The 9,357-nt window shown below is 37.5% G+C and overlaps 1 pseudogene; it reads right to left on the reverse strand.

Moving 5' to 3' along the window:
- Positions 1-2,990: 2,990 nt before the first annotated feature.
- LOC117104678 lies at positions 2,991-4,726 on the reverse strand (annotated as a pseudogene).
- Positions 4,727-9,357: the final 4,631 nt, after the last annotated feature.

Here is a 9,357-nt window from a genome sequence, read left to right on the forward strand (position 1 = left end):
GGTATATACAATATGATAAAATCATATATAAATATATATTCATATTTATGAACTGCGCAGGGGTATTCAAGATTTCAAGTGAATGATAATGTGCGTATTATTCGTTTATTTCTTCGTGTTTCCTTCAATTCTCTTGGTATTTTTTATCCAAACTCTGGAAGCTGCAAGAAAAATAAATATATTTATTGTATAAAATGATCAGTTTAAAATATATAGGGCCTAGGCATATTAAATTTTTCGTTTTCGCAACTCCTTCGGCGCTCCATATATTTGTTCGAAATAAACTGCGACCGAAACACACAGCTAAATGTAAATACGCACACATATACTGATCGTATCACTATAGCAACCGATGACTGCTACAACAGTTGGTTATAAAAACTAAAATTAAAAGACGGCGATTGACTTAAAAAGCAATTAATAGAGCATGCATCGTACACTAAATGGAAAATTATTATACTTAGGTTAGATTTAATGCATTCAAAAATTTCCTGAGGGCCTTGCAGGCCCTCATGACATGCATGACGTCGTGCAATGGTCATACGACCATCGTACTGTACGATGCAGTCAGTGTCAGGCTTTAGGCCCTACTGTAGTATTCAAACTATTTCAAACTATGGGTCGCGAGCAAAGTTAGAGTTGCCCAATTGCAGGATCGCCAGACGTTATCGTTGTCAGTAACTGGTAATTGAACTTGTTATGTCTTCCTTTCTTTGTGCAAGTGTAAGAAATATCGTTTCCTGAATTGGGATTGTTTTTTCCCACAAAGTAAAACTAGATATTTTTATTAAAACTATCATAATTACCTTGATTCATATGTTTGCTAATCATGGATTACTTCCACGTTTAGGACTATGCCAATAGTTACCTGCTCGGGTGTCCATACTTTGACAGCTCTGACTTTCTTTTGAACTACAATAATCTTTAAGGAGTATTTTCAAGGTATTCCTCGGCCCCTCAAATGATAGTATGGACCCAAAAATCTTTGTTCTATGTGAAATATTGTGGGAGTTATGGCCAATATTCAATTTTAGCGGCCATTTTGGTGGCCATCTTGGATTTCTGCAGCAGCTATTTGCTAAATTGAAATTTTCATGGTTCCATTGTATGCCTCGGCCCCTCAAATGATAGTATGGACCCAAAATTGTTGTTCTATGTGAAATATTATGGGAGTTATGGCCAGTATTAATATTTGGCAGCTATCTTGGATTTGGAGGCTTTCTGTTCATTTTTTTAGCTTGGCATACAGCAGATTTGAGTTCAGCACTCTTCAAAACCCCCAAAAAGCTTGTAAAGCCAAAAATTAACACAATTTGCCTTCGGAAGTCATATTTTCTAGAAATTGACCCAGTCTATATGGATTTGTTTTAAAATATAAGTAAAAAAAAAAATACTGAACGATTAGAAACTTAGAAAATTGGTATATTAAATGTATATAGCACTACATCTATAAAGGTATGTGGATCATATTGAACTTATGTATAAACACATTGTAGGTTTTCACTTGTTTGTTGATCATATCATATCATGGTTCTATGAATACTAAATGTTCTTTTAAACTTCTTAAATAAATAAAACAAACACAAAGCAAAAAGATATTCGAAGAGTAAAATTGAAGACAAAATGGAAGAATATTTATCATTATATTTACTTTTTTTCAGCTTAGATTTGTAGACGATTTGATTGAAAGAAATGATGAAGCTATAGAAGAGCAGCTAGAATTTTATGGAGATGAATTGGTAAGTAACGCTTTGCAATTAAATTTACAATTTTAACTAAGAACCTCTAATCAAATATTCTTTGTACGAATTAATTTTTTTTTTCTATTCCGTGTGTTTTCTGTTATTGCAGTTTGAATTTCTAAATGGCATCAATAAAGAGGAAATGACGAACAGATACATAATGCTTGTGAACAGGCTGTCTTTATTAAGTTTAGGGATGCATACTAAATTGTGTAAAGAACGTGAGATGGCAACATGGAAAACATATGAAGAATGTAAAAAGACTACAACGATAATGATGACAATGAAATGGTACAATACGGATCTGGAAAACACATTTAAAAAAATGGTGAGTTAAGTTTCTATTTTCCATTAACAAACCAAAAAAAAAATGATTATGTTGTATTTATATTTGTATATTTTACTTGTATTTCAGCCTGTCGGTGACAACCTACCAAACACAAATCGTCCAGTTTCACCGATCGACATTCTACCAATCAACCATTATAGGAAGCTGACATCATTCATATTGTAGTTATATTTATAGTGTTGTTGGGCTTATGAAAATGTAACAGTTCTCAAATGGTGTTTTACTGTACCAATGAAGATAAAAAATAGATATATAGAGTAATTAGCAAAATGAGGATATTAAGTTATAGTATTAAGCAAGCATTTCCTATAATCCCAGACTGCGTTCCCTGGCTAAACTAATGCTAAATTTGGCCAGAGAGAAAACCAAAATACAGTAATATCGTATTTATTCAAAGAAATGCCTGGGGCATTTATTGTTGAGAAAGGTTTTTGAGGGGGCATTTATTCTAGGTAGGTGTTTATTTTTTGTATTTGGCAATACCATCTACAGTTACATCATCGGGAGTTGGTTCATCGTGTGCGTTATCAGCACATGATAAAGTTACAGGAGCAGCTTCTATGGCATCCACTGAGGTTTCTGGGGTGACCTGTTTTATAATAACTGGGACAACACCGTCATCATCAACACTATTTCCATCGGTGACAATATCTTTCTTACACATTCCATCTCCCATACCAGGTACAATATCTGTATTGGCCCGGACATGTCTGGGTGTAACATTTTCTGGATTATCAGCACAGCTATCTGCATTCGTCCCATGTGTTGATTTATCAGCAATACATTCAGTTAGAGGTGTTCTGCTCACAACTACAATATTTTTTATCTCCTCAGGAGGTTCTTCCTGGTTTGTCAATAGCCGGATAAGTGAACGAGGAGTGAATGGGGGAGAATCCACATTTAGTTGTGACCTATGCATTACGTTACAAGGAGTAGTCGGTTGAACAGGTGATGTTGGCAAAGCTTGGTCTAGTCAGGTAGTGTTGGTGTGCTGGTTGTTGGTAACTTTGTACCATTGGGGACTTCAATAATATTTGTTCAAGCCGGCTTAGCCTCTCTGCAATTCCCTTCTCCTTGTGGTCTTTTGCAGCTTCTACCTTGGCCACATGAGCATTTCGGGCTCCAATGGCCTTTGCTTTCTTATTTTTCCCAGAGGATTCTTCCTCCCATCGGTGCACTTTTCCTAACAGTGTCAAGTAGGATGGTGGATTGTTTATCTGATCTCGCAGGTGAAGGTCGACAAGAAGGAGTTGGTCGAAACAACATGCCTTTCAGAAATTGTTTTAAAAGAGCCTGGTTGGCACTTTTGGCTTTTACACCCCTGTTTCGCACAACTTGTCGTAAAGTTGTCTGCAGTCTTGAATAGCTTTTCACCTGACTGCTGATCTAAGCCTATGAATTGGTGGAATAGTCCTTCAACTGAAAGTGTTGTGCCAAAGACAACCTCTAATGGATCTAGATAGTCATTGATAGTGGCTGATGGTGTTTCCCTCTTGAGATCTTCGATCACGTCTAATGCAGGTGACCTCCTCTTTTTCTCGGACTGAGGAACATCTGATTCCTGTATCAAAGCCTTAGTTTCGGCCCTCCAGACGTGGTATGCATCCTCATCTTTTGACTTGTCCGCACTACCAGAAAACACACGCAGCTTTCGATAATTGTTGCCCAGAGATAACTACGTTGTCAATCATGGCATCGATGTTGTATCAATAACTGAGACATGGCTTAGAGAAAATGATAGTTCCATCATCACAGCTTGTAAGCCTGATGGCTACAACTTCCATTCATTTCCACGGTCTACAGGTAGAGATGGTGGTGTCGCCGTGGTATCTAATCTTCCCTCTGTATTTAAGAGATTAGATCAGTTTCAATCTTTTGAAGCATGTGAGACTGTGATTAAAACTGTCTCTAAAAGGTTCACACTTTTAACAATCTATCGACCTCCGCCTCATCCCACTCTACAATTTTTCTCTGACTTTTCGACCCTTTTAGAACAATATTCTTTATCTTCAAATCTTGTCATTACTGGTGACTTCAACATTCATATAGACGATCCGAGTAATATACATACTGCTCATTTACTGGATATAATTCATTCACTTAATCTCACTCAACTGATAAATTCTTCCACTCACAAACAAGGGCATACACTAGACCTTGTCATTACAAATAATCCTAATCTTGTGAAACTTTCACTGGTTCATGAATATCCCTTGTCTGATCATTTCTTTCTTCACGTTACACTCGATGCGCGCAAACCAGCACCTGCTAAGAAAGTTGTGACTTTTTAATAACATTGACATCAACATTCTTGATCGGAGAATTGCACATTCTCTCTCTAATTTTAGTGATGACATGGATGTGAACAACGCAATAACCCAGTACAACAATACACTTACCTTACTTAGAGATGAACTGGCCCCATTAAAATCTAAGACCGTTTCAAATCATGCATCCCCTGCTTGGTTCACCAATAATTGTAGGATAGCTAAACAAGCAAGACGTAAAGCTGAGCGGAAATGGCTGAAATCATTGTGATTTCTCCGAGTATAAGATTCAATGCAATATTTACCACCGTACGCTTGAAGATTCTCGGGTTTCTTACCTCCAGTCTAAGATCGATGGATGTGGACATGATCAGAGAGCTCTGTTCAAACTTGCCAACAAGCTACTTGGTAGGACAACCATGGCAAATTTACCACCATCATCCAGTAAGCTTCAGTTGGCTACTGATTTTTTGTTGATAAAATCAAACGTCTGCGTCAGAGTATCTCTATTAAATCTGAAGTTTCATCTTTCACGGCCGCATCTCATCCCTCATGTCATATCACCAAACTTGAAAGCTTTGAGACAGTCGGTGAAGACATGGTTGCAAAACTTCTTATATCTATGGCACTGAAATCTTGTGATTTGGATCCTTTCCCTACCAAGATTGTTCGTAAACTCAATTGTGCTGTCTCATTATTTCGTTCTCTTGTCAATTCGTCCCTATCCTCCAGCATTTTTCCCGACTCTTTAAAGATTGGTATTATCATGCCACTTTTGAAAAAATCAACATTGGATCCTCATTCGTTTATCAATTATCGGTCAGTTACTAATATCCCTTTTGTAGCCAAGATCATTGAGAAAGTTGTCTGTTCAATTCTTGTTAAGTTTTTTAAATTCCAATAATTTATTTGATTCTTACCAGTCAGCCTTTAGAAAAGCACACAGTACGGAATCTGCTGTAATGAAAGTTAATAATGATATTTTGCAGGCCCTTGACAACGGATATTGTACATTATCAGTGTACCTCGATTTGTCCGCCGCGTTTGATACCATCGATCACAGTATCCTCATTGATTGACTTTCAGCTTTAGGGATTTCTGGTACAGTATTAACATGGTTCAACTCTTACATAAAATCTAGACAACAGTCTGTTAGAGTGGAATCAGCCATTTCAGTTCCAGTCCCAGTGAATTTTGGTGTTCCTGAAGGTTCTACCTTGGGGCCCATTTTGTTCCTTATTTACGTACGTCCTCTTGGTGACATCATTCAGAAACACGGTATTAAATATCACATTTATGCCAACGACACGCAATTGTACACATCTTTTAGTCCGGAGGCTGCCGCAGAGACAGTTCGCAAATTAGAAGGTTGTATTGATGATGTTCATAGATGGCTGTCTATCAATATGCTTTGCTGCAATACAGACAAGACAGAAGTGCTGTATATAAAGCCTAAACGCCGTCTAAATGTACCCATCATTGAAAACATCCGCGTAGGAGACACCTACATCATTCCATCTTCTGAGGTGCGACATATCGGTGTAACGTTTGACTCCAAACTATCCGTGATTAGACATATTACGAACACATGCAGAGTAGTATCCTTCCATCTCCGCAACATCAAGGCAGTTAGGCGTTTTTTAAATGAAGATGCTACATCAAAACTTGTACATGCATTGGTTACATCAAGATTGGATTATTGTAATGGAGTCCTTTACGGAATACCATTAACATCAATTAGAAAGCTGCAGCTATTGATGAACATCGCTGCTCGTCTTGTCACCGGGACACCTAAATTCCATCACATCATCCCTACTCCTCGTCGTCTTCATTGGTTGCCAGTGAAACAGCGTATTGAATTCAAAGTACTTCTATATGTTTACAAATCAATTCACAAGTTATCACCACAATACATTTCCGAATTAATTAAGGTTCGTTCTGCAACTTGCACTCGTTCCCTCCGGTCAACAACTGACTCAACCAATCTTTATTGTCCATCCTTTCGGTTAAAGTCTTGTGGGGAGCGATCGTTTATGGTTGCTGGGCCCAAGTTGTGGAACTTGTTACCTTTATTTATTCGTGAGTCACCTTCTGTCACCATTTTCAAAGAACGACTTAAGACCCACTTATTCTCGTCCCATTAAAGGCGCCCAAATCCGAGATGGCCGAGACTCAACAGGTGCTGACTGCAGTTCAATTAGATTGAACCCTAGCCAGCGATGAGGGCGTATCCCCATACTTCGGTTTGGGTGCTGGCATGGTATTCAAATTTCACTTCTTTTTATTTTGTGGTTTTGGTTTCCGTTCCATCTTTACACTTGCCTGATAGCGCTTAGAGACTTTTTGTATTTTGCGCTTTATAAATTAATAACCATTAACCATTAACCATCGTCTTCTGCCAACCATGCACATCAACCTCTTCTCTTCTCTATATCTTGTCTACTGGGAGAGCACCACATAAGCACTTACATATCCTTGCTGTGTCTATTTTGAACTTCCTGCTTGCCATCAATAGACTCTGCTGTACATGATATTTCTCTTCCTCGCACAATTCTATCCCATAGGTTTGATAATCTGGCATCCTCGTACACTGGCTCTGAACTTTTCCAGAATTCCACTAATCACAATTGAAGATTGGTATGTTCCCAGATGAGCCCCCATTTTGTAGCCCTTCTTGTTCAATCAAATGAATATACACTCTCCAAATAAATTTGTATTTACTCCTGAAATTTGTTCAATCATCAATCTAGAAATCTAAAACGAGCCAGTCGTACAGGCCGGATTAAACATTTAATGCGAATTAATAACAATGAAAATTGAATATAGCTCTTATCGATGCGCTGGAGATGTGACAAGTAAAAAAGGAATGTGAAATTCCTTGGGACCTTAGTGGTGGTCACAATAACTATCACTCTTAATGAGGAAAACAGTTAAATTATTACTTTTGGAAGAGGGCTCTTTGTATATTGGTTCCCGTATTCATTGGGGTTACACGGTAGTTCTGATCTAAACTAAGTATTATGATCTTTGTAACCCAGAAATTATTGTCAGTAACATAAACTTAATGATATTTTAGCCTTAGATGAGAGGGATGGACAAAGGCCTACTATAAATAGGAAATTGAATGTTGTAATTGCAGCTTTCATGACTGCTACTGCAAGACTAAAATGATTTCGTCGGTTAAATTACAGGACTGCGTCCTGTACCATCATACCAATTCATGCGTTTTTGTTTCTAACCCTACTAACCAAGATAAATGGCGACCTCACCAATGAAATAGAAAATGTATTACATGTTTTGTGTCAGGGATCTGAAAAATTACTTCTTACAAATTATCCCCTGGAAAGACAGGAAGAATTACTTCTTATAAATTAGACCCTGGAAAGACAATGTGTAAAGTGAACGTATTACGATAGATTTCCAAATGGTTAGTTGTATGGTTAGAGGCATAGGTCAAAATACAATTACTACTACTGATTCTAATCGAATTACCTGAAGACCCAAATTAAATAAATTGCAATAAAAAATAATAAAGATTATAGAATTGTGTATATATGGTAAGAGGATTATTGTAGAGGGTGATAAAACTGTACAAGGTTATGGTCGGTAAAACCCTGCAATATAAAAATGTAAAAAAAAATATATATTGTAAGTTATATAACTTATATAAAAGAATATTTTATTTTGAATGATATATTGTAAATTCATGTAAGTTCTATGATATAATTGGTTTGCTTGAAACAAAATAAATGAAAAGCTAATGTTGCTTATTTGTGTAACAAATATATGACGCTTGCTCATTATTTTAATTTACATTGTTTACCAGTATTGGAGCAGATACAAAAATATAGACCCATTTTCATTTGCTTTTCATAACATTTATTTACTTTACATGATTTTCATTTTCTTTATGGGCATCTCCGACTTCCTATTCATCTTCATACTTTATCTTCATAATTCCTTGACGTCTCGAGTTCGTTCTTGAAGTCTTGAAATGGGGGTGCGAACGTGAAGTTGGGGGGGGGCCTCGATGATCAGTTGAGGGGTGCTAATTCGCAAAATACGCTACTGAAGATCTTGCACTACCACCGCAACCCATACTATCGCGAAAACACCTCGCACATACGGTAGCACTCCTCCCACTTAAAGTTTTTAATCCTTAAAATTTGAAAGCTTAGTAAGGTACGGTATACCTAAATTGTACTTTCGGCGGTCCAGATTTCATTTTTCCCTGACGACCTTGCTGGAAATTCCCCCACAGTGGGATCCAAGTGCGGGGTTCAGTGGTCCCCGACTGGGGTCCTTTGCCCTCCCCCGGACCCCGCTAGCGCCGCCCCTGATACGAGCCTTGCGAGCACAGCTCGAGCAACTAAGCTGGGGCAAGGAGGCCAACAAGATCCCCCGCCGGTTTGTGTTGTAAGCCTATTTTACGTGATTAAAGATAGAACTGAGAGGTTTATCAAATGTTAATTTCAAAGCCTGAACACAATGTGTAAATAAGAAAATAAATTAGCTTTGAGATGTCACTCTCTTCCCTTGTTCCACACAAACAATGCCGTAGCCAGACTTTGGGACAGTCCCACACAATTTTTAAGAAAATGGGTCCAGATTATTCATATTTTTGTGTAAAACAGGGCAACGTAGAAAATAGGTCCACATTATTTGAAATTTACGTAACCTGATATTGTCCCACACCGTTTGAAAATCCTGGCTCCGGCATTGCACACAAAGGGTAATAATAATCATAATCATAATAATCAACCTCCGATGATGAGGGGCCTAATTCATGTAGCTCTATTATTTTTCTTGGACGTACGTGAAAGCGTAAAACTTATTTAGGGCCTATCTTATCACTTTTGTGTTACTGTATTTTCTTTAATAGTGTTGCTTGAAACCTATAACATTAGTTTGACGCACATTCCAATTTTCGGTTCGACTTGTTAGATAATCTGATTGTGTTTGTTTTCAAAAGTTATATCTGTATTACAAACTTTTAAGG

Source organism: Anneissia japonica, unplaced genomic scaffold (assembly GCF_011630105.1).
Source record: "Anneissia japonica isolate Jap-2015-1 unplaced genomic scaffold, ASM1163010v1 scaffold287712_len2945570_cov188, whole genome shotgun sequence".
Classification (NCBI taxonomy): Eukaryota; Metazoa; Echinodermata; class Crinoidea; order Comatulida; family Comatulidae; genus Anneissia; species Anneissia japonica.